General features: G+C 46.8%; 1 long non-coding RNA gene across 1 annotated transcript; it reads right to left on the bottom strand.

Annotated features, from left to right (window-relative positions):
- Positions 1 to 2,803: 2,803 nt before the first annotated feature.
- LOC109280656 (uncharacterized) lies at positions 2,804 to 25,177 on the bottom strand. Its single transcript, XR_009455597.1, has 2 exons — positions 24,847 to 25,177; positions 2,804 to 4,368 (listed from the first exon to the last, which is right to left on the bottom strand). It is a non-coding gene; the product is annotated as an uncharacterized LOC109280656 (long non-coding RNA).
- Positions 25,178 to 27,362: the final 2,185 nt, after the last annotated feature.

Here is a 27,362-nt window from a genome sequence, read left to right as displayed (position 1 = left end):
CAGTGACGGATCCACACCTTGAGAATCTGAAAAGACCAAGACTGCCTCTTTGCCTGTATTGGTAAGATACTATTGCTTTTACAGCTAAATATACTGGCCTTTGCTTTAGGCTCATTTAATAGTAAATAGTGTAGTAAACAAAGCCTTTTTTGTCCCTTACCAAATGAGTTGTCATGTCAATCCTTTAATTCACTAGTCCCAAATGCTATTAGCTCTTAACAGGTTGACAAAACTCATTCTGGTGCCCAGATTGTGTGGCATGTCTCTTAAGATAGGAAATATACTGCAGATGCCCTTGAGGTGAGACCTGCAAGATGAGTTTTCAAACTCACCAGTCTCTTTGGCACCAAAGATTATTGTATAGCATGCCTTATCTTGTGACCATCTGCATTTCTTGGCTGTGTAGCTAAGTAGACAGGACGCTAGACTGGGACTCAAGAAACCTATGTCTGCTACTAGCCTGGTGAGTAACTCTGAGCAAGTTACTTCCTTGTTCTGAGACACAGTAAAATAGGGACAAAGTTATCAACCTCTTTTGGAATATGTCTTGAGATCTACTGATGAAGAGAACCAGGAGACATTATCATGATGGAAGTGTCAGGTACTGACATAACATTCATTTCTATTTGTATTGATGAAAGTGTACATTTTGTGCTCTTCCCTTACCAAAGCAAAGTCACTTAGCTCGAGATGCTCCAGGAGAATGTAGTGGGTCATACTTTTCACTCTTGTTTTGGAGTAAAATCTGTGTGAACAGATAATCCAGACTAGGGTCTTACCTTGATTTCTAATGGCAGGTAGTTCTACAGTCGTGGGCCCCCTATCAAGGGGTGCATACACATGTACTAAGTTGACTTAAAATAAGGTGACTTAAGTTAAGCCACATCAGAACATAACTCCTTGACATGGTGCCAGCCATCCTGTAAATTAAGTTGACTTAGCTAAAGTGACTCAAGATAATACAACTCAGAGGTGTATTATCTTGTGCCACATTTAAGTCTACTCTGCTTCATATATGTGTGTATGCTCTGACAGTTAAGTTGACTTAAAAATTACATTGGCTTAACTGTGAGAAAGTTAGTATGTGTGTACATACCCAAGAATACTAAAGTTTCCTCCTTAAGAGATTTGTCTTCAGGGCTTTCAGTTGCATGGTGTTATTTATAGCTGCTGTAGAATGGTATGCAGGGAGAAATGGTTTCAGAAATAGCTGGTGGTTTCTGGTGAGGACTTTCCTCATTCACTTCATTGACCTCAGCAAGCATCTTCATTTCATCTCCTGGTGTATAGTCTGGACTGGCTATTTCAGGTCAGATACACCTTAACCTCCTTCTGAAAGCACAGACTTGGTTTCCTTGTCTCTGGGAGTGTCTCCATGAGATGCTAACCTTGCAGTAGCCTAAGAATACTGCACAATAGCACATCACAGCACAAACAATGCTAATACACTACTGTGCAGTAACTCCAGTTATTGTGCATTTATTTAGTACTTGATTATACAAGTACTAATTAATGTGCAGTAACCACTGCACATAAATGACTGTGTAGACATGCCCTCTGAGAAGGAAACAGTGAGGCCTACATACAAACTTATATCAGTCAAACTGGTGTTAAATGCCTGGTGGATAGTCACTGTAATTTAACTTGGACCTACTCCCAATGGACTTAAGCTTAAGTAAGCATGGTTTGTATCTATAGTATGCCTGAACCAGTGTAAATGCATCAGTTTAAAACCACCTTGTAAATTAAGCTCTGTGAGATGCTCTGCATAGGCCAACTCCAAGCCAACCTCAAAACAACTTTCAGGCAGACATGCTTTAAATACAGACAAGCTTATTAGAAAAAAAATGGAGAAAGTGAAAATAAATGGCCAGTAAATGGAACAGAAATGCAACAGAATGAAAAGTGGATTGGAATCCAAGCCTCTGGCTTCATTTGAGTCAGTTCAGATGATAAAGGCACCTTACATTCCACAAATGTTTTCCTTGCTAATGCTGTCCCAGTGCTTAAGCAATTCATAGCATTGGTATCCTCACTAATCCTTCCCTCACTTGTCTAAGGTACCTAATGGTTGTATTTTCTGGTCGCCAACAAGTATTAACAGTTAGGAATATGGTATACAGCAATTCTCAAACAAGGAGTCAGGAACCTTACAGAAATTCAGTGATAGTGGTCAGTTTGGACTGGAAGTGGGGTCTTAAGCTCAGAAGTGGGGTAACCATAGAAAAAAGATTTATGATGGCAAATGTCTGATGTGACTGCAGAATTGCTCATTCTGTGCTCCCCTTGTGGGTATGAATCATAGGAATCCTAGAAGGCAGTAAGATTTGTAAGGGGGTATGGCCTCTACCCCATGCTGGCTCACAGAGTTATGTACACAGGGGAGCATCCAAAGGGACAATACAGCTTGCTCCCTACCTCCTGTATGCTGGATGTTTGGCAAAAGGTTCTATCTCCTGCTTAGCACAGTGGTTAAATGCCACAGCCCGGGTCTTGCTTGTTACTGTCAGCAGAAGGTGGTCGTCTCTCTGCAGGTTTTTGGAACCCTAGTTATCTACTGCTGGTGAATGGGAGTCTCAGTGGACTTGTTTCCCCTTCCTATTTGGTTTGCTTTGGGTATTGTGCTAGTTGGATACACATAGTAGTAAATCATAGAGCTGTGTGAAGCTTTGGGTGGTGATTCGATTCGGAGGAGATTCAGACTGATTTGGTGGCTGAATCTCCAAATCCAAATTGAATCAAGGGAACCTGAATCTCCGAATCTGAATCAAATCTTCAGCAAAGATTCAGAGAGCTCTGATGATTTGGACAGTACCCGGTGGCTGCAGCAGGGAGCTGCAGCCACTCCAAGCTAGTAAGTACTAGGGGCAGGGGAGGCAGGGCTGGAGGAGGGGACCATGGGGGGACCCCTGCCAGCCCCTCCAACCCCCCCCTGCTCCCCCAACCCTCACCCACTCCCCCAGCCCCCCAGTGGCTGCCCCCGTCTGCCCCAGCTTGGTACTTTAAAAAAAAGCCCTGGTGCTCACTGGGTGCTGCCTCGGGGCTTCGGGGGCTCCTGCAGAGCCCCCCCCTCCCCCCCCCAGCAGGGGCGGTGAGTCCCAGGGTTACTTCAGGTTTTTTTTTCTTAAAGGGCTGGAGCTGGCCCAGGTGGGACACCTGTGAGGGGGCTGGGGAAGTGAGGGGGGTTCAGGGGCTCATGCAGAGCCCCCCACACAGTGTGGGGCAGTGGAGATAACCTCCCCCCCTGCCTGGCAGCACCGACTGAGCTGGGGCTTTTTTCCACCCAAGTGCCAGGAGCTGGGGTTGGCGGGGCAGCCATTGCTGGGCTGGGAGAGGGGTGGGGGATGGGCCTGACCTGGTTGATTCGGAGATTCAGAGATTTGGCTGCTGCCAAATCTCCAAATTAGATTCAGCCGAATCGAATCAGGACAGTGATTCGAATCATCAAATTGAATCACTGTCCTCCAAATCAGCCAAATCTGAATCCGAGGCGAACACTAGCCACTTCGCACAGGCCTAGTAAATCACACCTGGGATTTCTGAAATCCTTGTCTTCCTTATGCTGCTCCTCTCTTGGGACCAAATCCTCCAATTCTCCTTGGGCACATCTACACAAGATGCTATGTCACCATAACAATGAGCTACGGCGATGTAGTTCATCGCTATGGCGACGTAGTATAGGCGGGCACTAACCATGATGCCACAGCTACTGCACAATAGCAATGAGCTAGTGCACAGTAGGGTCAGTAATGACCTGTGCACTTCTAGGACTGCAGTACCAGTGGGTACTGCGCAGTCATTTAGCACTTGCTTTAGCTTTAGTAGAAAGGAATAAATGACTGCAGAGTACCAATTGTGCTGTGGGGCGCATGTGTAGACGTGCCCCTTTAGTTCTTAATCCATCCCAACCAGTGGTCCTCAGCCCTGTCCCTGACAAGCAGCTCCCTTGAGTTCCAAAACTATATAGAAAGGAATTCAGACTAAATGCTTAACTTATTTACTTTGGCCAGCAATCATCCCTTTCCATCCCTAAAGGCAACCTCTTTAAGATCTCTGCAACTGCAGAGCATTTAAGTAGTTGGTGATAATCCATAGGAGCAAGAGCTTTTGAACCTTGAATCCTCAGGTCACCAAGAACACGTCATAAACAATAAAATCTCCAGTTTGAATCCAGATATTGCTTAGAAGGGCATGGCATCCTGGTGTTATACTGTTATTTGTATGCTTGGTGCTGATGCTGCCCCATATATTTAGGACTTGCTATTACAGATGCTCAGCAATGAAATGCTTCCAGCAGCCATATGGTAAAGGTAGTTTGATCCTTCTGTTTCCTTCCTGGGTTCCTGTATACATCTCCTTGGTGCAACACTGCATGGGAAAATATAATGCTGGTTTCAAACAGGTTTAGTACAAGCATTTATTTGCACATGTAGACAGCAATGTACTTAAATTACATGTAAGAATAATTAATCACAGTCATAGACAGATAGGGCTGGAAGGGACCTCCAAAGGTCATCTAGTGCAACCCCATACCTAAGACAAGACTATCCGTATCCAAACCATCCTATTAAGCCATAATCTAAACTCTATGTAAGACTGCCCTCCACCCTGACACAACATAGACCTAATACCCTAACCTGCCACAGGTAAAGCAGGGAAACCATGGCAGCCAATGTCTCATTTTATAAAATGACAATATACGCACAAGAGGTCCCAGGTAGAAGGCCATGCCCTCCACTCCATAGGAAGGCAAAAAACCCCACAGTCTCTACCAATCAGACCATGGGATAAAATTCCTTCCTGGCTCTGAGCGGAGGGGCAAGATCCTCTATCCAGGACCCTTGGCTTTGCTCCTAGCAGGAGAATTGGCACATCCCAGTTCAAGTCTTCTAGTTGGGGATGGTCCTGCTTTGAACAGGGGGTTGGTCTAGATGACCCCCTGAGGTTCCTTCCAACCCGAATTTTCTATGATTCTAAGTCCCCAGACTTAGCTGTAGCCAACAGCCTTTGATTTCGAAGGTCGGAGCTGGCCACTTGGTGAAAATTAAAATGAGGGTCCCAGAATTGCAGAGGCACGGGATGCAGTTCAGCAGGAAGATGCAGTGGCATGGTATACCAGGCAGCTCTGCCATCCCACCAAATGCACCCACAATCCTGCCCACCAGCCTTTGCCACTGCCTGCAGTAGTGCCACTGATTTGGTGGGGGGCAGTGTCTTGGATGTCTTGGATTTACTTACGATCACCCTATTTAAAAATATCCTGACACATATAGCAGAAAGTGGAGGGGAAGAGGGGGAGGGAGCAGCAACCAGCAAAGCCCAAGGGCATGGGAAATACCTATGGTAGAAAATAGGCATAGCTACGCCTAGATCATCCTGGACCAGTGGCTGCCCAACCTCTTCTTGAACACCTCTAGTTATGGAGAGTCCACAACTTCCCAAGGCAATCTATTCCACTGCCTTACTGCTCTAAGAGTGAAGAAGTTTTTCCAGATATCTAATCTAAATTTATTCTGCTGCAACTTCAAGCCATTGGTCCATGTCCTCCTCCCTGTGGCAAGAAAGAGCAGGTGCTTTCCCTCTTTTTTTATGGTGTCCCTTCAAGTATTTGAAGACTGCTATCATGTCCCCTGTTAAGCACCTTTTCCACAAGGTGAATGTGCCTAACTCCTTCAGCTTCTCCTTGTATGACTTCCCTTCCAAACCCTTGATCATCTTTGTTGCCTGTCTCTGGACCCTCTCTTAACTTCTCCACGTTCTTTTTAAAGTGTGGAGCCTAGAACCGCACACAGTACTCCAGTTGAGGCTTAACCAGTGCGAAGTGGAGAGACACTATCACTTCCAATGTCTTGCACTTAATGTTTCTATTGATGCAGTCCAAAACTGCATTCACCTTTTGTGCAGCTGCATCCTACTGCAGACTCATACTGAGTCTGTGGTCTACCAAGACTCCCAAGTCATTTTCCATTGAGCTGCTATCAAGCCAGGTATCCTCTATTTTGTATTTGTGCTTTTGATTATTCCTACCAAGATGTAGCACCTTGAATTTGTCCACATTGACTTTCATCCTGTTAAATCTAGCCCAACTTTCCGGCCTGTCAAGATCCTTCTGAATTGTGCAATATCCTGCACATATGTCTGCAATATCACAATATCACATCCTGCAATATGTCTGCAATCCTTCCCAGTTTTGTGTCATTCACAAACTTGCTTAAGAAGCTCTCTATGACAGCATCCAAATAGTTAATGAACATGTTGATCAGCACTGAGCCCAGAACAGACCCCTATGGGACTCCAGTCGAAATCTCCTGCCATTCTGACATGGACCTGTTAATAATTACCCTTTGCTTGTGGCTATTGAGCCAGTTATCTATGCACTTTGTAGTAGTTTTATGCAGCCCACATTTCTCCAATTTGATGACAAGGTCTCATGGGACCTTGTCCAAAGCCTTGCTAAGTCCAGCTACACTATATCCACAGCATTCCCTTCATCCACCCAAGTAGTCATTGGCGATGTGTCGGAGGTACACGCGGGTACATGTGCACCCCCTGAGATTGGTTGTGCACCCCCTGGAAGCGCCAGCCATGAAACTGATAGTGCCGGTGGAAATGCACTTCAGGTTTCGCTGCTGGTGGTTCCACGCTCGGTGATTGGCTACTGGGGGATCCCCCCCCTCAGTCTGTGTTTGGCTGTGCAGGACCACCTACCCATTGGTGATCTGGTGCACCCCCCAGACTCAGGAGGCACCAGTTGCCCATTCAAGTAGTTACTTTGTCAAAGAAGGAGATCAAATTTGTTTGACACAATTTGTTTTCATAAATCCATGCTGGCTCTGTGCAATCAGCCTTTCCTCCTTCAGATGCTTGCAAATGGCCTCCCTTAGGATATGCTCCACTGACTTCCCAGGTACTGAGGTGAGTTGAACTGGTCTGTAGTTCCCTAGGTCCTCCTCCTTGTCTTTTTTTTAAAGAGGAGCACTACATTGGCCCTTTTCCATCCCTCTGGTTGCTAGCCTGTCTCCCACGACTTCATGAAGATCATTGCCAAGGGCTCCAAGTTCCTTTCTGCCAGTTTCTTCCAGATCTTAGGGTGAAGCTCATCTGTCTCTGCTGACTTGAATTCATTCAGGCTTAATAGAAACTCTCTGACTGTCTCTTCTGTTATCTCCTCCCTCAGCATGCCCCCTTTCTTATCCAGATAATCCCTATTAGGTGTCTGGCAGCTTAATTTTTTGTGAAGACTGAGGCAAAGTAACTGGTGAGTAGTTCTGTCTTCTCTGCATCTTTGGTTAGAAGTTCCCCCTGTCTTGTTAACAGAGGACCCACAGCTTCCTTGGTCCTTCTTTTCTGTCCAACATATTTATAGAACCTCTTCTTTTTATCCTTAACCTCTTTTGCCAGATGTCACTCATTCTTTATCTTTGCCTTTGTGATTTTGTCCCTGCAGGTTCTTGCTATTTCCTGGTATACATCCTTGGTGACCTGACCATTCTTCCATTGCCTGTATGCTTTCCTTTTGCATTTGAGGCATTTTAGAAGTGACTTGTGCAGTCACATTGGTCTCTTGCCATTCTTCTTGTGCTTCCATTGTGTTAGGACAGTTTCTTGTTGGGCTTCCAATACTGTACCCCTTAGAAGATCCCAGCCCTCCTGGATGCCTTTATCCTTCCATCTATCTTCCCATGACACCATGCCTATTAGCTCCTCGAGTCAGATTAAACCTGCCTTTTTTAAATCTAGTGTCTTCATTTTGCAGACCTCAAGCTTTCACTGTCTCAGGATCTGGAATTCTATGGTATTGTGATCACTTCCTCCCAAGTTACCCATCACTTTCACATCCTCCACCAGTTCCTCCTTGTTGGTCAGTGCAAGACCAAGATATATGATCCCCTAATTGTATCCTCCACTTTCTGGAAGAGAAAGTTGTCCTCCATGCAAGTTAGGAACCAGCTTCACATAATCTTCAAACATAAATTAATCGTCAAACAGCGAGTCCAGTGAGGTAAATATAACATTATCCCCATTTTATACACGGGGTAGCAGACACAGAGAGTTTATGAATTGATCCAAGACTGTGGGGGGAATTAATGAATAAACCTGGAATAGACTAAACCTGATTCCCTGTGCCAGGCACTAATCTCAAACTGGCTCCAGGGATGCTGGTTCCATAAACAAAGATAGAATTGGGCTCCCCCCCAAAGGCAATCTAAAATCCTTTGCGTTTCTCATGATGAGTCTCCTCCTTGAGTGTTCCTGCCACATCCCATGCCCCATTAGACTGCTTTCTCCTCTGGTTTCTTACAACTGATCATCTATTGGCCCCAAAAAGTAAATGGGCCATGGCTTTCACATCACTGCTACAGTCCCCATGATATGTGGCATGCATATTGCCTATACCCAACACTGACGCCAGAATAGCCAAGAGTCTGGTTCTCTTGAGAATGGAGTGCATTTGTGCCAGCTACTTTTTTCTGTAAATGAAGAAAGGAAAAACTACCTTAATGGTGGATAAGACCATGCCTCCTGGTACCAGAAAGAGTTAGGAATCTGCAAAGATCTTTAACTTTGTAAAAGGTGTCAGAGAGGGAGTTGGAGGAGTATGTAAGATAAGAGGCTTGATAAGGAGGACATAAATGTGGCAAAAGATCTGAGAAGCATCTACCAGGAAATAATGCTACTGTAAATGTTACTGCTCTGTGATGCATGACAGAGACAAATCAAAACATATTCTAGCCTTCATGAAGTTTCCCGCAAGGTAAAGCCCTCTTGGTCATAGGTGCCTTAGTAATATAATTCAGTATCAGAACAGAGAGAGCAGAATTGGAACCGTAGAAAATACCCTGGTCATAAAATTGTGGAGATGTCTAACTGTAAATTTGGATCCTTCTTTGTCTACTCTTGAGGATATTTGAAGGCTTTAAACAGAGCTTAAAAATCTGAGCTAGGTTCTCGAGTGAAGCAAACTTACTTCATTCCATTGGCTTCAACGGAGCTCCACTGATAAGCGTCAGTTGACGATGTACCCCTGTGTCTTTGTAAACACCATTCTAAAGAAACACTGGTTTTCCAAATAGAAGCTGTAATGATTTTTAGCACAAGAGACATGTTCCCTTACCATAAATTAGCAGCAATACCACTTGGACACACTGGGCCTGAGGTATTTCTCAAATTCTGCTAGTGGCAGCCAAAACAACCCAGGTGGAACCCTCTTTGGCCTGGTGCTAGAAGAGCCCTCTTGGTTTTCTGATGGCTGGAAGGGTGCATAAAATGGGCACATAAGAATATAAGAACTGCCATTTAGTGGGTTAGACCACAGGTCCGTCTTGCCTAGTATCCTGCGTCATACAGTGGCAGAGGACTAGGAATGCTGAAAGGGAGAGTGAACAGGGTATGACCAGGGCTTTTTTCCCCCACTGTTTGCTCTCTCTTGCAGCCTCCAGCATTTAAGGTCTAGGGAGTCCTAATTCAGAGGCTGTATCTCTAACTCTCATGCTTAGTCGCTTCTGATGCCCTTTTCCTCCAAGAATTTGTCCAATCCCTTGTCAAATATGGCTAAACTGTCAGTTTCCACAACATCTGGTGGCAGTGAGTTCCACACTTGAATTAGAAGCTGTGTGAAAAAGAATGTCCTTTTGTTAATTTTAAATGTGCTACCTACTGATTTCATTTTGTGACCCTATTTCTTGTATTGTGAGATAGGGATTTATTATTTACTATATCTACTTTCTCTTCATTGTTTAATATTTTGTAAACTCTTATCACCACCCTCCCCTCTGCCCTGCTGTAAGCGTCTCTTTTCAAAACTGAACAGGCCTAGCCTCTTTAGAGTCAGTTGGTGAAGGAATGAGGCCAGGACACCCACCCTGGAGCCTTCTGTGGAAACCTGGCTGGAATCTCACCAGGGCTACACCATTAAGCTAGATCTCAGTGGCTCTAGGCCAGTTGTGCCTATTTTACAGGTCAAAGGGATGGGATTTTAGTAACTAGTAGACTTGCAAATCCAGTCTGGGTTTGCTTCCTTTTTGGCTCACTCACTAACTACGTGCAGCAGAGCTTCTGCTGTATGAACTTTGCTAACAATTCTACAGTCTAGGTCACTCCCTCAACTATGTTGGCTCTGTGGGACTAAAAGGAATAAGAAGGTATCTAAGTACAGCAGCAATGGGCAGCTATCCATCTGAACATGAAATGGTGGAATAAAAAGGTACCATATTTGCAGGTCCACTTATAACTTCCCTGCCTTACAGGGAAAGTGGCACAATGGGGTTGAACTGAGCCCACTGAATAAGATATATCTCCTGCTCACTTTGCATGGCAGTATCCCAAAGCCTCTTCCAGACCATAGGTAATAAGTAGCACAACTGTCTGCTGAATTATGGAAAGAAACTTGTTGGCTTGAGTAAGAGCATGGGTGTCCAACAGCATTTTCTTTACATTCTTTGAACTGGAAAATTAGCCCCTTTGGCTTAAGAATTTAAGCCTAGCACAAACCTATGAACATCATGGGTCCTTTGTATCCTGCTGCCAAGTTGTCAGCAAAATCTCTGTTTTTTGTAAATAATCCAAGGGAAAGCCAGCCGGAAGGCTTCAGAGCATTTCTCTCAACACCTGCCATTGTTCAGCTGCATTACATCAGCAGGAAACTTTTCTACCTGGCAACTGCTAGGGTGTGGCTGCCGGAGGGATCCACTGAACAACAACATGAAACAACTGCAGGAGACTCTATCTTTAGCCTCCGTTATCTTTAGTTGCATCAGATTTTAATTGTTTAACCTATAATATTGTAAAGGGATTACTATCAAAGTTCACTTGATACCAAATTGGACGAGTTGCCACGTCAGTCCTTGGGGGGGCTGTTGCCTGCAGAAAGCAGCGGGCCAGAGCTGCAGAGAGCCTGGCACCCTGATCGGCCCAACCCAGGGCCAGGACCATGTGAGTCACAAGGTTTCCAGTGGACGGGGAGCCACGGATGTGGGGTGGAGGCCTGGACCACCTGTACCCACATGAAGGGGGGTCACTGAGACCACCTGGAAGCCAGGATGGATGAGGCCAGGCTTGGAATGGATTAGGGGCTTGAGCTGGGGGAGAGACTTCAGATGTCTGGAGAGGCACCGTATGAGCAGAGGAGGGCTCCAGGAGAGGGCTCGAGGGTCCTTGGTCCTGAGTAAGATCTGAAACTTTACCCTGCTGGGGTTGGATGGTGTGGTGGGGCTGCCAGTGGTGAGGCAGCCCCCAGGAAATGCCACACCTGTGCCTCCCCAGTGTAAGGCAAGGATGGGGCACTAGAAAACCTCAGCCCCCATTGACTTGTGGGTGACCCCGTGGAGAGGAAAGGCTAAGGGAGCACACCCTGACAGAAAAGCAAGGGGCCTGGGTATGACCATGGGGCCAGGAGGGCCCAGATACCTGAGGCACAGAGGAGAGCCTGAGCAGGGAAGCTAGGCCATAGGAAAGGGGCCTAAGCCAGGCTGAAGACCTAAGTGAGCCTAGGCCAGGCTTCGAGAGGTCTGAGTGGGACAGGGCCAGACCTGGAAAGAGGACCTAAAAGCCATGAAATGAAGGCCAAGGCAGGGGACAGACATGAGCTGTATAGCCAGGCTAGTAAAAAAGGGAACTACAGGATTAGCAAAGACCTTCAAGGCCAGGAGAGCCCAGAGGCCCACAGAAAGAGAAGAGGGGCCAGGGGCTACCGAGCAGGGTCTGAGGTCAAGAGGGGCCAGAGCGTAAGTTTGCGGCCCAGAGATGAGGGACAGAGAGGGGCAAGGAGCCCAATGAGGGGCCAGTGGCCCTGTGAGTGGAAAGAGGCTCAAGGAGGAGCCTGTGGCTTGAAAGAGAGAGAGGGGCTCAATGAGGAGCCTGAAGTCGAAGTGGAGGAGAGGCCCAGGGAAAAGCCTGAGACCCAATTATGGGTGAGCCCGGTGATGGGCCGGGGCCAAGGTCCATTTAGGGATCTGGGGCCCAAGATATGAAACTGCGGTCCAGCGAGGGACCAAGGTGTCCAAGTGAGGGCCAGGGGGGTGAGGTGATTTGGGATGCCATCTGTGAGGCTTGGAACACGGTGTAGGGGTGGAATGGAGCCGTACATTTGTCCCAAGATATCTGGGCCATAAATGAGTAGCCTCCCACTCTCTATCTGTTAAATTACATCAAGGCATGGCGGGTGAGAGCAGAGCAGACTGCCCTAAACAGGGCTGGGATGGGTACATATGGCCTTGAGCGGGGCGCCCCTGTCACACCTTGTTACAAGGATATGAAAAAAGGAAGTCTGCAGCATGCTGTCCTGAAAGTCACTCTGTGTGAGGAGTTCTCTGACCAAATTCTTAGAGAAGAAATCTCCAAGGAGAAATGAAAAAATATAGTGCATATAAACACATGCATAGCAGCATAAACACCCAACAATGGCCTTCACAAACAGTGATGAGGATTAAAAAAAAATCCCCAAAAACTTCAAACAAGGAATAAACAGCTCTGCAAGTTTAAGCCTGTGAGCTTAAATCTTGCAACAAGTCTTAGAAGAGAACAAATGGCCTGTTTTTGCTACAGGAAAGACAAGTATATCGAAGCATACCCTACCCAGAGGCGGAAGATACAGTTCTTTATAAGCCAAAAGAACAAAATAAGCAAAACATTCAATGCGTCATATATCATGACTTCGTTAAGTTTTCTCTTTGGGATGATTCAGAGTTATCTGGGTTGGATCCCCAGCTGATATATAAATGCAGCAGAGGGTCTGGCAGGCAGGTGATAGAGAATTAAAAACTCATCAAATTATTTTTTTTAATCTATTAGACAGTGAGCGAATTACTCCAGGATCAATAAGATAAAAAACCTGTTCCTCCACTAGTATGCAAATGAAAGATAACTTCAATGACTCCATTATATAGAAACAATAAAGCAACTGATTCTATTTAAATACAAAAAGAAGAAGCCTGAAAGCAATTGCAGGCTAAATAAGACTTTCTTAATAATGTTTGGAATGGGTCAATAACCACTAGAGAGAATGGATGGGCCCTTATTGAAGGCATTTGATCCAGACCCAGGAAATTTGGATTTTATTCCTTATTCTGACGCAGACTTCTTGGGTGAAATGAGACAGATCATTTTGCTCCTAAGACTAAACCTTAGACAGATCACCAGAGATTGTAGTAGATTCTCCATCTCTTAATGTCTTCAGAAGCCTTTCTGGAGTACACGCTTTAGTCAAACGCTTGTTATTGTGCTCTATATGTGGGGGACTAGGTGAAATGTAATGGTCTGTGTAATATTAGATGATATTAGAAACCGGACAAGGAGCTCTTTCCACAGAAATAAAAGAGGAGATGGAGCACTCTCCCATTGCTTTTAGCAGTGAAGGGAAGCTGTGTAACCCATTACTTTAAGCTCTGCTTAAAGCTAAGCATGTGTATATGTAGCATTTATAGTTTCATAGCAGCTAGGGTCAGGAGGGACCTGAACAGATCATCTAGCCTGACCCCCTGCCACAGGCAGGAATGAATGCTGGGTTCACAAGACCCCAGACGGGTGATCATCCAACCTCCTCTTGAATTTGCCTAAGGTAGGGGCGAGGACCACTTCCCTGGGAAGTTGGTTCCAGATTTTGGTCACCCTAGCTAAAATATTGCCTTCTGATCTCTAACCTAAACCTATTCTCCATCACCTCATTACCATTGTTACTTGTCACCCCAGGTGGTGCTGGGGAGAAAAGGGCTCTACCTATTTGCTGTTGATCTCCCCTGATGAGTTTGTAGGCAGCCACTGGATCCCCTCTCAGCCTCCTCTTGCTGAGGCTGAACAGGTTCAGGGCCCTCAGTCTCTCCTCATAGGGCCTGTCCTGCTGCCCTCTCACCAAGCGGGTAGCCCTCCTCTGAACCCTCTCCAGCTGGCCACACCCCTTTTGAAGTGCGGTGCCCAGTACTGGACGCAGTACTCCAACTGCGGCCTGACCAAAGTCACATAGAGGGGGAGTATCACCTCTCTGGACCGGCTTGAGATGCACCTTTGGATGCATGACAAGGTATGGCTGGCTTTGCTGCTGCAGTCTGGCATTGGCGGCTCATGTTCATCTTGGAGTCAATAATGACAGTGTCAAAGGCCTTCTTAAAGTCTATAAAGACTACGTCCATGTTGACACCATCATCCAGGGATTTAGTCACCTGGTCATAAAAGGCAATCAGGTTGGTCTGGCAGGACCTGCCTTTGATGAACCCATGCTGATTGCCCCTGAGCATGATCTCCCCTGCAGGCCCCCCACAGATCTGCTCCTTGATGATTCTCTCCAAGATCTTCCTGAGCACCGAGGTGAGGCTTACAGGCCTATAGTGCATTCTACTGCAAGGCCCAGAGAAAATGGCCCCTTGCAAGGTCTGCCTCAGTGATAAAGATTCTATAAGTCTAGTCCTTTCTGAAGTCCAGTAGATCAGCCAGTTCAAATAAACATGACTACTTCTAGGTAATCACCATCATGAAACCACACCTTAAAAAAATCTATTTGCCTTCTAAAGATGAGCAGCATATGAGATCTACAAACTGAAAACAGCTTCAGAGTTCCTGCTTCCAACAATGAAGGGCAGACCCAGGTGCTGAATGCCCATAAATGGAAAAAGTCTATCTTGGCAAATATAGGAAACATATTAATCACCACTAAATCTCCTCCTGCCCACACAGCAATTTATTTTTCCTTCCAGGCACTGAAAATGAATGAAGTGCATGGCTCTCCTTGTCATGACACTCCTGGACAGAGGCCCAAGTATTTGGGCTGTAGGACATTCTGAAACCTGAGAAAAACACGAAGCCCTCAGTAGTTAACTGGTTTCAAATCCCAAATGAATCATGCTATCACTGTTGTATCACAGGACCTTACTAGCTGATTCCTGATTTTCCTGATTAGCTTAGGGCTCAAGGGCCGTGTCCCCACAAGCGGGAACATGTGCTCTGCGGTGCTTCAAAGGCTTTTGAGGTGCCACAAAATGCACACAGCGCACAAGAATAGGTTCTCATGGAGGCAAAATTAGGAAATCCTGGTATCTAAAAAATGCACATAGAAAAGAAGTGGGGTGGCACACATGGCAGCAGCATGTGCCTCATGAAACTGGAGCTTATCTGGTCAGTGCCAAACTTTGGCTGCCATCCAGATTCCATGAACCTGGATTGCTGCCACTGCAGCCCTGAGAGGCCCCCAGGATGCTAGGTAAGGCCTCCAGGACCCTAGCCCAGGTCCTGGCCCCAGCCTCCCCTACCCCACCTGGGGCAATTTGCTGTGTGCCAGTGTGCATGCAGGGATGTTCCCTGGGCACAACTAGCAGTGGCATAACTATGTGCTGCCACTAGTTGTCCCCAGGGAATCGCATGTGGGATCTCATGGGGATGCACCCAAACCTTTCATCAAGATCCCTTTGAAAAAAACAATATGTTATATTGCCTGTCTTTGCTTTATCTACCATTATGTAGAAATCTAACTGGCCAACTGTTAAGATAAATTGCAGTAAGCTTTCATTGAACATTTCAAAGCTATTGACACAAGACAATGGAACACCTTGATGTTCACCCATTGTTGCTACTCTTAATCTGGTATCAAATCAAAGCTGCCAGGACAGAAAACTAGGAAAGAAAAGGTGTCCTCTCTGAGGAAGTGATGTTGTAGTCATGATGGTCCAGGAATTATGTAAGAAGCAAAGATTTTTGTGGGTGATACCTTTTATTGGACCACCTGCATAGTTTGGACAGACTTAGGGCACTGACAGATGTGCAGTTCCCTGCTCTAACTCATGGTGCTTCATAGAAAGTGCCAAGAGTTAGTGTGACCCCTCTAACCCAACAGATGTTCACTGTTTGGTGGGGAAAGCAGGGAAACTGAGCTCTATTTTGAAAGCAAATCCAGTGAAGAAAGGCTACCTGCTTGTAGTCTCTTTCCCCTGGCCCTGCCCTGCCCCTCTCCTCCTCCCCTCAACTTCCATGCTGTCTTCAGGATAGGAGGGGGGAGAAGGGAGGGGAGGGAGCTCTGGGCTGGGCTTTGCCCAGTCTGACCTGGAGGGGGAAGGGGTTTAGGGGGCATGAGTACATGGAAGCTACACCCTGATTGAGGAGATAAAGAATAGGAGGTATTTAGAAAGCAATTCTTAACCACTTAAGACTTTGACACCTCCCAGTCCTCTCAGGCATTCACCACATGCTTACATTCCAGGCTGGAGACCATCATCAAGCATTCTTTTGTTTGGGAGCTTTTCTGCCATCCTCAGACAGCCCACACCAACAATACTCCAATCCTAGGACAACACCACTAGTCACTGGGCCATCCTACCTGCATGAAGTGGCTGTGCATTGCCATGGTTGGAGATTTTTTTGCCAGAGATTATACTATGCACTGGAACGCAGCAAGACTGGCAGATCCTTGCTAGTTTCCAGCCATCCAACATCTTGACAGATGAAAAGAGGTGTGACAAAATCAGTCAGATAGTGGTGTTTAGCAGTGGCGTGGCAGAACAGCCTGCATGAACAGCAAACCTTCCCACACTGGCTACAGGTCCACTCACCAGATGGAGGTTGAAGCACACTCTGTTTCCTGGCTCACCTGTGGGCCTCAGCCTAGGTTCTCTGATGGCTCTCCATGATGAGTGCACCAGCCTTGACCCAGCTGCCAGCTCATTCACATTAACCCTATCTGTGGCTCTTTTAAAAAAAAAATAAATCTCGGTATTACAGATTTTTAACAGCCCTCAGAAACTTTAATTGGTCTGAAATGTTACCTATATTTGCTGTCACCCAAGAACATATTGTAGGCCTAATTGAAGAGCTCTGCATCTATGAAGAGGACCAGCATGCTGATGCCACCAGGTCCACATTTAATCTGAGTTTGGAGCATAAAACAAGTGTCCTATCTCCCTCTGCCATTCACAGTCACATGTTGGGCATATCTACATGTGCATTTATGCCTGCTTAAATTTAAATTTACTGTGCAATAAGTTACTGAGCAGTAAGCAGAGATAGGCTGGCGTCTACATATGCAGGCATTAAAGTGCATTAATACTGTGCGTGAGCTGACTTGGGACTAAAGTTAGTCCCAAGATACTAAAGTTGGTCCCAAATCAATTCACACACACAGTGTTACTGCGCAGTAAGGTGTCTACACATGTGTTACTGTGCAGTAACTAATGAGGCATAAATTGGATACCTGAATGATGCAGGTTTCAAATTTACTCTCAAGTTGGTTTAAGTTACCATATTTACTGTGCAATACAGGCATGCACATGTAGACGTGCACCCATACCACGCAGTAATTTTGGTTACTGTGCAGTAAATGTGCATGTGTAGATGCACCTGCCGAGATGCAACATCATGGCATACATCTTGCATGGCCTTTTTCTTCCTCTTACTGACTTTGCTGTGAGGTGTGCTACAGCTCCAGGTTCATGCATGCCACTGCTCAGCATTGCCTCCTTCATGCTGAGGACGGAATTTCAATGTTGCATATACCCTAGTCACTATGGGTTCCAACAGGTGTAGTTTCCTCCTTATGATGAATACATGCCCTGTCCACCAGCAGTTAAAGACTGCTACCTCAAGTGAGCATATCCTTTGCTAATCATTATGTATCCACTGACTCTCACCAGGTAGAATGCTGGCAACCAGTCACAGTCAGAACCACTAACGATCATTCAGGAGCTGGACCTGGTCTTGTTCTGAATAGCCAATGGTTGCATATGATTGCCAGAACAACTTACTTCATTGACACTTAAATAGAGCTAAATGGTAACTGAGTGTCCATAAGAGTCTTTGTTCAAACAGCCCTGCTTTGTGGCATACCCAGAGACTCAGGTGTGCTACAAACCAATCTGGGTGACCTTGGATGAGGCCAGGCAGGTTTCCAAGACTTTGATTTGGGCTATGACACTTAAATCTAAGAGACTCCTCTGGGAGCCTTGCAGGGGGAGGCAAGCATTGTGTTGTTACTCCACCTTGTATTGCATAAGCAGAAGCATCCTGAGAAGTTAACCCAAGAGGGAAGCATGGTGGCAAAAGGAAAGCAATAGTCAGGTCTTAATGAAAAGAGGTCCAAAAAAGATGTTATCCTCAAACACTATGCCTGCCTTATAATTATCCCCAACAGGAACCGGTTTCCTTAGATAGGCTGTGGATGTTGTCAGGCGTGAGTGATTTGTGAAGCTGGGATGGAAGCTATAGTGGGAGAGGTTAGATAAAAAACCCTGCCTGGGATGATTGGTGATGACACTGGGAGGCTGGCACATGAAAGGGAAACAGCAAGAGGGAACAGGGAAAAGGAAAAAGGAGTGGGAAGAAGAGGTAGACACACCATAATTCCTGGGGGTGAGAACTGATTCACTCTCCTTGACTTCAGTGAAGGGCTGAACTTGGCATAAAGAAGAATAGGTTCTTCTGTAGAGACAGGAAGAGAATGAAAGGGCAGAGAGAAAGAGGGAGGAGAAACAGATAGAACAGGCTGAAGGAGAGAGATACAGAAGAAAAGATAAAGCTAGATTAACAAAAGGAGAGAACAGAAACAAACAGAAAGCATACAAAGCTAGGGAGGGGCAGCCCAGATAAAGAGATGGCAAGAGAAAAAAAAGGATAGCAAGAGAAAGGGCAGCAACAGATGACCACCCTGCAGTGTTGAGTTACAAAACTCCTTTGTCCACAATCAGGAGATGCCCTGGGGTGCTGGCAGCAAAGGAGACTAGCAAATTCTGGGAGATTGCCTGATCCTGTTGGCTTATGGGATAGGCGTGTCTTTGATCAAAGGGCTGTCTCAATAAGGTCTCTAAAAGGCATGTCTACACATGCTTTTATGTGCACCTAAACTTAATGTGCATTTGCCTACTGCGCATAAAGACAATTTAGGCATGCATCTACATGTGCATGCGCTAAGGTGCATTAACACAGTGCATGGACCAATTTGGGACTAAAATTAGTTCCAAGTCAGTCAACATACATTGAGATCATAAACCACATCCATAAATATGATCTCAATTATCTCTAGACCTGTGGTTCTCAACCTTCTTAGACTCGAGGCACCCTTCAGAAAATAGGGGACCGGACTTAATGATCTTACAGGTCCCTTCTGGTCCATTGACTCTATGATTCGACGACTCTCTATGCTCTTGACTTTATGACTCTATACAGTGTTAATGTGCCTTAGCACTTCTACATGTGCATTAAGGCGCTTTAGCAACTTGTGCCTAAATTTGATACCTGCAAAAGGTACCTGCTTTTGCAGGTATCAAATTTAGGCATGAATAGGCTAAAATTGCTATTTTAAAGGTGTATTAAGGGCATGCACGTGTACACCTGTGCTCTTAATACACCTTAAAAAAGGCTAATACACCTTAAATCAGCATGTGTAGATGTGCCCTAAAGGGAAACAAGACATTAAAATCCCTCCACCTCAGGAGCTAACTATTCCCAAAGCCCCAGGATGTCAGAGATGCCAACTGGTGCTTCCTGAGACCACTGCTAGATCTGCTTTTAATTGCACTGAAAAATCTCACCTTGAGAAAAGGCTACAAAATGACCCTGGTGCTGTTCCTTGTTGCTAATAAAGCTACAAGGTCCTTAGGCTCAGGGGGTCTCCAAGGTTCACTTGGTTCCTTCTGTTATAGGATAGGAGATTCATATATCCCTGCTCTTTGTGAAAGTGCCTACAGCCAGGAGGTCATGAGCTAGAGGGCCTTGAGGATCAGCTGCTCCTCTCCTCTTCCCATCTTTCCTCACTCCATTTGCCAGCTTTGTCCTTCAACTGTGTTTGATCAGTCACAAGGATTGTAAGCACTCTGCGACAGAGACTGACTTTCTGTTCTGTGTTTTTACATGGCCTAGCTTGATGAGTCCCATGCTGCAGTTTAATCAAATAACAAATAATAATCTGTCACTGGAAGTGTTTATGCAGAGGTTAGATGAACACTTGTCAGGGGTGGTGTAGATGAGGTTGATCCTGTCTTGAGCTGAGGGAGACCTAAGAGTGAAATTCAGACCACTGGGGAAAGCTATTACCTAGTTCATGCACACTTAAGTCTCTCTCAGTCATCAGCATAACTGGGTGGGGTGAAACAGGCACCAGCCCTGGGTGCCAATTTACAGGAGGGGCACCAAAATTGTCTCCTACTGCCATGGAGTCTACACCACAGCAGCAAGAACCACCCCACAGTATAGCTCTGGCAGCAACAGCAGCCACTGCACAGACACCAGGGCGTTGTTGCACTAAGAGCAAAAGGCAGGGCGGGAAGAGCATGTGGCACAGTCGGTGGCAGCAGAGGCAACAGTGCAGCTGGGGTGGGACTGTTTGGGAGTTCCTGGCATGGGTAAGACTACTGTGCTCTCTGCTCTTGGAACTCCGTGCATGTCCCTAGCCTTCAACCCTCTTGCAGGGTTTGCCCACAGTGCAAACCCTGTTTGTCATGTCTCTGCTCTCAGTTCTCAAAATGGGATGGAGGGCTTGTGTATGTACAGAAGTTATTTCAGAGCTAGGAAGGCCATTGGCTGTCCCCCGAATATACAGGAGTTATTACTGCTGAATGATTTATTCTACAATAACCATCTTGGTCAACAATCCCTGTAGACAAATCCTTTTTAGTGCGTATACCAGTTGCTGGACCTGTACATGAGAATGGCTGTTGCCATACAGAAGGAATATTACAGTTGTTATTAAAACATGGAACTGGGAGATCTCAGTTCTATTGCTAGCTCTGCTACTTGTGCAGCACTGATCAGGGTGCTAAACCCCAATGTGCCTTGCTTTGCTCATCTGCAAAGCAGGTAGCCATCCTGCCCATTCCTTGGAGATGAAGGCATTCATTCAGCTGTCTCAGCATTCTGAGATCTTTCAGCTTCCTGTGACCTCATGGCACAATGGCAGCAGTTTGACTCCAGATGAGAAGTTTGAATATTTAGATCACATTGGAGCCAGGGATTTCATCTTGCCTGTGAATGCAGGGAACTGGACTTGATGACTGCTCCAGTGCTAATGTCTTGTAAGATCATAGAATCAAAGGACCAGAAGGGACCGGTAAGATCATCAAGTTCAGTCCCCTGCCACAGGCAGGAGGATATTAGGCTTAAATGAGTTTAATGAAGTGCTTGTCCAGCCTCCTCTTGAACACCTCCAAAGATAATGACTGCACCACCACTGCTGGGAGTGTGTTCCAGATTCTAGATACCCTTACGGAAAAGTTTTTCCTAATGTCCAACCTAAATTTTTCCTCAATTGGCTTGTGCCCATTGGTCCTCATCCTTCCTGGGGGTGCCTTTCTGAAGAGTTGCTCCCCTAGATCTTGGTGTTGACCCTTGACATACTTGTAGGCGGTTATCAGTCTTCTCTTGCTCAGCCTGACAAACCCAGTTCCTGGAGTCTCTTCTCAAAGGGCCTATCCTCCAGGCCCCTAATCATATGGGTGGCCCTTCTCTGTACCCTTTCAAGCTTATCCACATCCTTCCTGAAGTGTAGTGCCCAGAACTGGACACAGTACTCCAGCTGTGGCCTCACCAATGCTGAATACAGGCAGAGGAGCACCTCTCTGGATCTGTTCGCAATACACTGGCTGATACAGGCCAGAGTTCTATTTGCCCTGCTGGCGACTTCATAGCACTGTTGGCTCATATTCATCTTCTGGTCGATTGGCACCCCCAGGTCCCTTTCATATGCAGTGCCAGTCAGTGGACCACTATCCATCATATAGTTGTGGTGACGGTTCTTCCTACCCAGATGAAGGACCCGGCACTTGTCCCTATTGAACCTCATCTGATTATGTTCAGCCCATAGGACCAGTCTGTGAAGGTCATCCTGGATCCTTACTCTATCCTCAGATGTGCCCGCATTTCCCCATAGCATGGTGTAATTTGCAAACTTCATCATTGCACTTTCCACCCCCTCGTCCAAATCACTGATAAAGATGTTAAAGAGCATGGGCCCAAGCACTGATCCCTGGGGGACACCACTGCAGATGGCCCTCCAGGATGAGGCTGTCCCATCGATTACAACTCTCTGGGATCGGCCTCTGAACCAATTACCAACCCACTTCGCTGTAGACTGGTCTAGGCCTGTATCCTCTAGCTTAATTGAAAGGATCTCATAGGAAACAGTATTAAAGGCCTTGATGAAGTCTAGGTAAATTATATCAACCTCATGTCTCTTGTCCAGCTGGTTAGTTACCTGGTCATAAAAGGACACCAGGTTTGTTAGGCATGACTTATCCTTGACAAAGCTATGTTGGTTGCTTCTTAATACCCCACCAGTTACAAGCTTGTGGATGATGGCCTCCTTGACAATTTTTTCGAAGATTTTCCCCAGGACTGAGGTTAGACTGACCGGTCTGTAGTTTCCCTTTCTTAAAGATGGGTACCACATTAGCCCCCTTCCAGTCGTTTGGGACCACTCCCAAGTTTCACGACTCCTCAAACAGCTTTGCCAGAGGCCCTGCTATGAGCTTAGCCAGTACTTTCAGGACTCTCAGATGTGGGTCATCTGGCCCAGCAGACTTGAACATGTCCAGATGTTCTAAGAGTACCCTCACCTGTTCGGGACTGATTTCATGTGGACTGTTGTCTTCCCCATATTCCCTGGGCCCCTGGACAGGTGAACAACTCCTGTCTGATTTCAGGAACACTGATGTGAAGTAAGTATTTAGGAGGTCTGCCTTTTCATGGCAATCAACTGTGGGCTGCCCCCTCCCCACCCCCCAGAATTCAGTAGGGGGCCCACAGTGAAGCTTGATTTTTTTGGTTCCTAATGTACCTATAGAAGGATTTTTTGTTGTCCTTGATTTTGGTTGCCAACATGATCTCCATACCTGCCTTAGTTTTCCATGTCTAATACTTGCAGCCCCTGGCTATATTATTGTACTCCTCTCTGGATGCTGAACTGTTTTTCCATAGCTTATATGTTTCTTTCTTCTTTTTCAAAAGTTCTCTGACATCCCTGTTAAGCCAAGCGGGTCTCTTGGCCCCTTTCCCAATTCTTAACCACATGGAGATGGCCTGTTTTTGAGTAGTGAGAATTGCTCCCTTAAAAAACCTCCACCGATCCTGAACTCCCAAATAGTCCAGACTCCTGAGTTTACCAAAGTCTGCCCTTCTGAAGTCTAGGACTTTCTGTTCTACTGGCTGAATACCCAGTCTTTCGGTGGATGGTGAACTTAATCAGGTTGTGGTCACTGTTGCCCAGAGTACCTCCAATCATCAGGTTGCCTACCATGTCCTCCCCTTTGGTCAGCACTAAGTCCAGAATGGTTTTACACCTAGCCGGCCCTTGAACAGCCTGTGTCAAGAACAGGTCGTCGATAGCTGCCAGGAAGTTGGTTGATCTGCTGGAGCTGGCTGAATGGCCTTCCCAACATATGTCAGGGTAGTTGAAGTCACCCATGACAATCAGGTCTTTAGTGCTGGCTGCCTCAGTCAATTCCCTGGAGAATGTCTGATCTCTCTTTTTTTCTTGGTAGGGAGGCCTACCATCAGGTCCCCCTCTCCTGAGCCCCCTGGTATCTTGACCCAGAGGGTCTCAAGGGACCTCTCCCCGCAATCAAACATGACCTAGAGGGCCACACCTCCTTTCTTCCCAACCTGATCCTTCCTATAGAGTCTATAGTCCTCACTGTCCACTGCCCAGTCATATGTATCGTCCCACTAGGTCTCTGTCAGCCCAATGAGGTCAAATTCCTCATCTGCCAGAAGGAGTGCCAGTTCATCCTGTTTGTTGCCCCTGCTTCTGGCATTCCCATAAAGACACCTGAGTTTAACCCTAGTTGCCTCAGGTTTTCTGTCCCACTTCAAGTGCCTCAGGGCATTGGTGCTCATCTGGATGTCTCTTATTTGAAAGTCCTCCCTTAGGTCATCTTAGCCAGATGATTTGTGTACAGCAGTGGAATCTATCCTCTCTCCCCCAGACATGCTTAGTTTAAAGCCCTCTTCAGCAAGTTGGTGATTCTTGTAGAGAAGAGCTTCTTCCCTCTGCCCGTGAGGTGAATACCATCTCTAGCATGTAGACCAGTGCCATTGAACTGCATGCCAAGGTTGAGGAATCCTAGAAAGAATCTGAACCTACTGTCTGAGCAATGGAAGTGTGAGTCACCCCTGCTCTTGACTCCATCAGGTTAACTGTGAACGCTCTACAATATTTTATAAGTACTTGGCATATAATCAGGTCTTTTAGCCCCAAATGTGCAGTCTAACTTATACTACTATAAGGCTAATTGTTTTCTGAATTATTATTTGATTTACAATATCACTGAGAGACTGCAACTTGCATCAGAGTAGGGCCCGGTGAGGCTATACACATACCTCCTAAGAGACAGGCTCTTCTCTAAGGAGCTTAGAGTCTATATTTTCCTGATTTTGTTCAAGTGATGTACAGAGGCCACAAAGGGAGATTAAGTGACTTGCCTGAGGCCACAAAGGGAGTCTGTAGCAAAGGCTGGAATCGATCCCAGCCCTATGTCTTAAAAACAAGGCCAGCCTGTATTCATAAAGAGCTCATAAATGCAATAACCCCAAGAGGCAGCTGTGGGAGGGTCTAACTCATACTGAACATAATTTCCATTAAAGCAAGATCTCTCTACTAAGGACTTCAAAGCAGTTTCTAAAAAAGCTCATTAATTAAGCCACATAGTATTAGGCCTTTTGAGATAGGCTGGTGTTAATTACTGCCATCAGTTGTAATAATCACTGTAGCAGCACAGCCACATCATAAAAAAGGTAAATGGTGAAATCAAGTTATGCAGTAAATCAGTGGTAGAAGAAAGCAAGGCCCTTGCCTTACAGGCCCACTAATCTGTAGGTAATTGTGACAGGGTGCCTGAAACACCCTGCCACGGGAATGCCAGGGAGAAACAAAGAAGGCAAACTTACCCCTAGAGGCAGGAGAAACCACGGTGAGCCCAGATGGGAAAAGCGCCTCATCTCAAACCAGCTGGGGCTGTGGCAGATCAAAGGCTGCTGTAGCAAGGTGAGCCCTGGATAGGTGGTACGAGAACACTGGAGGAGGCTACCCCAGGCATTCTACACCCCAGTACGAAGTGAACTAGAACAGATGTTAGCTTGGGGCATCATCGAGGCATCCCAGAGCCCCTGGAGGAGTCCCCTGGTGTCACAAAGCCATTGGTGACCTTCAAAAAGGGCTTTCTGAACCCTGGCCTCTTTACACTGCATGAGAGGTAATTATTCTGAGGCCAGTGAAGGAATCTATGTATATTAAGCAGGAGATGAGTCAGTATATGCAGCTGGGCCTTGGCAGCATTTGAAAGAACTGCAGGTAGAACTGCCAAGGCCTGAAGAAGCTAGTTAGCCTTATTTCCACAGCGATGGGCACAAGCTCAATGCCAAAGAAGTTGATTAAAATGATTTAATGGAACAGTGTTTAATTGGATGCTGGGAATGTGGGCCATTCTCAGGGCAGGAACCACAATCCTTCCTTTATTTTACTGCTTTTTAATGCCATCTTTATGCCATTTCATCCATCCATCCATCACTGTCCCTTTCTTCGGTCTCTCAGCTGTTCTGCAAGGCTTCTATCTCTTGCATACTCTACATTGAGGCAGGAGGTAGCTATGGAATTGAGATGGGCTTAAGGTCTCCGTTGGAGACACTCTCCGTGTAGGGAATAAACTGAAAACCCCTCCCCATGCCAATAACTGACAAAGACTTTTAATGCCTTTGACTTTTCCCCATCCCAGCAACTGTACACCTCATGCTCAAACCACTGTGCTGATATGTAACCATCTTACAGCTCTGTACTGATGCAGTTACCATGTGCAGGGTCTTATCTCTCTTCCATGGCATTGGAATTCCTTAATCCTTAGACCCAAGGCTGCATGACGAACGACATGTCCTGGATTGCATCAGCATATGCCAACTCTGTACCATGTAGCTGCCATAATTGGGATCTTACATTCTCTTCAATCTCTAGAAAGTTATGTAAATAACTATCCTTTTTAACATGTGCTAATAAAGTTCTAAATCTGCCAGGGGGACCGTTCTGACCATCTGATGGATTCTATTTGAAGAGATACTGGCTGACCTGTCCACTCTGCCTCTCCCCCCAACCAGGTAGATCTGAATGGTGATCTCCAGGGATCCTGGTTTTCCTTGATAAAAAATGGCAACTTCTCTGATAAAAAATTGCAAATTTTCTAATAAAAACTCCCAAATCTGTGATTAAAATTAAAGGTCTCCCCCAACCCCCCAGCCCTGCTGGTGCCCCTCATTCCCCACCCACAGCCCTCTGGCCCTGCTCATGCCTTTCACTCCCCCAGCCACAGTCTTGCTGGTGACCCTCAGCCCCTGCTCCCCCAGCCCTGCCAGAGGGGGCCCCCAGCTGCCAGGGCTATAGACTCAGGTCCGCAGCCCCCTACCCCCGCTTCCCCCTGCTATGGGTTTGGGTGTGGGCAGGGGGGGTGGCTCCCCACCACTGTACGCATTCCCGGGGGTTAGCGGGGACCCGTGCCCCACAGATTGTATGCGGGGCAGGCACAGGCTGCAGCCTTGGGCTCCCGCCCTGCTTCCCTCCCCTAGCACCTCCACAGCCCAGCAGACATGACCTGGCATGGCAGGGAACAACTGAGCCACGTGGGGATCTCCTTGCCGCTGTGAGTTCTGCGTTGCCCTGGCGACGCGGCCCCTGCACATGCTGCTGCTCTGAGGGGTGCAGCGCCGTGCTGCTGCTTTCACTGCAGCCCCGCATGCAGGAGGCGCAATACCAGGGCAGTGAGGAGCAAGCAGTGGAGAGCAGCTTCTCCGTGCAGGTCCGCTGTTCTCTGTCATGCTGGGTTGTGCCTGCTGAGCTGCAGAGGCCTTGGGGGAGGGAAGCAGGATGGAGCCCGAGCCCTCAGCCTGTGCCTGCCTTGCATACAGATCTGGAGGGTGCAAGTCCCCCTGCTCCTCAGAATTGCATGCAGCAGCCGGGAGCCGGCCCTCCTCCTCCCCCAGATGAGTGGCCCCATCCTGCTCCCTGCTGGGGCCCTGCAGCTGCACATTGCAGTGCTGGACCCCAAGCCCCAAGCTCTGCCTAGCTGGGCAGCAGCCCCAGTTAGCTTCCCTCCCTCCCTACATGGGCCTCAATCCCCCTCTCCACCCACTTACCTGCAGGAGCTGCTCTCCTGCCTGGTGCCAAGTGCATGTACGCCCTCCTCCTGCTCCCTCCTAGCGCATGGTGCCCCCTGCCTGTACACCCTCCTCTTGCTCCCTCCCAGTTCCCTGCAGGCTGGAACTCTGCCATTTGCAAAGCTCACTGCAAAACTGCAAAATCCATGGGTTTCTCTGGTAAAATGAGAAATCCGCGTTTGCCTCCAGTAAAAGGTAAAATCTGCAGTTTACTTCATTTTCCATGGGAAACGGAAAACCTGGATCCCTGGGGATCTCACACCAGG

The sequence above is a fragment of the Alligator mississippiensis genome, chromosome 11 (genome assembly GCF_030867095.1).
Source record: "Alligator mississippiensis isolate rAllMis1 chromosome 11, rAllMis1, whole genome shotgun sequence".
Taxonomy (NCBI): domain Eukaryota; kingdom Metazoa; phylum Chordata; order Crocodylia; family Alligatoridae; genus Alligator; species Alligator mississippiensis.
The sequence above is the reverse complement of the archived record's forward strand: the minus strand, read 5'-3'. Positions and strand labels throughout refer to the sequence as shown.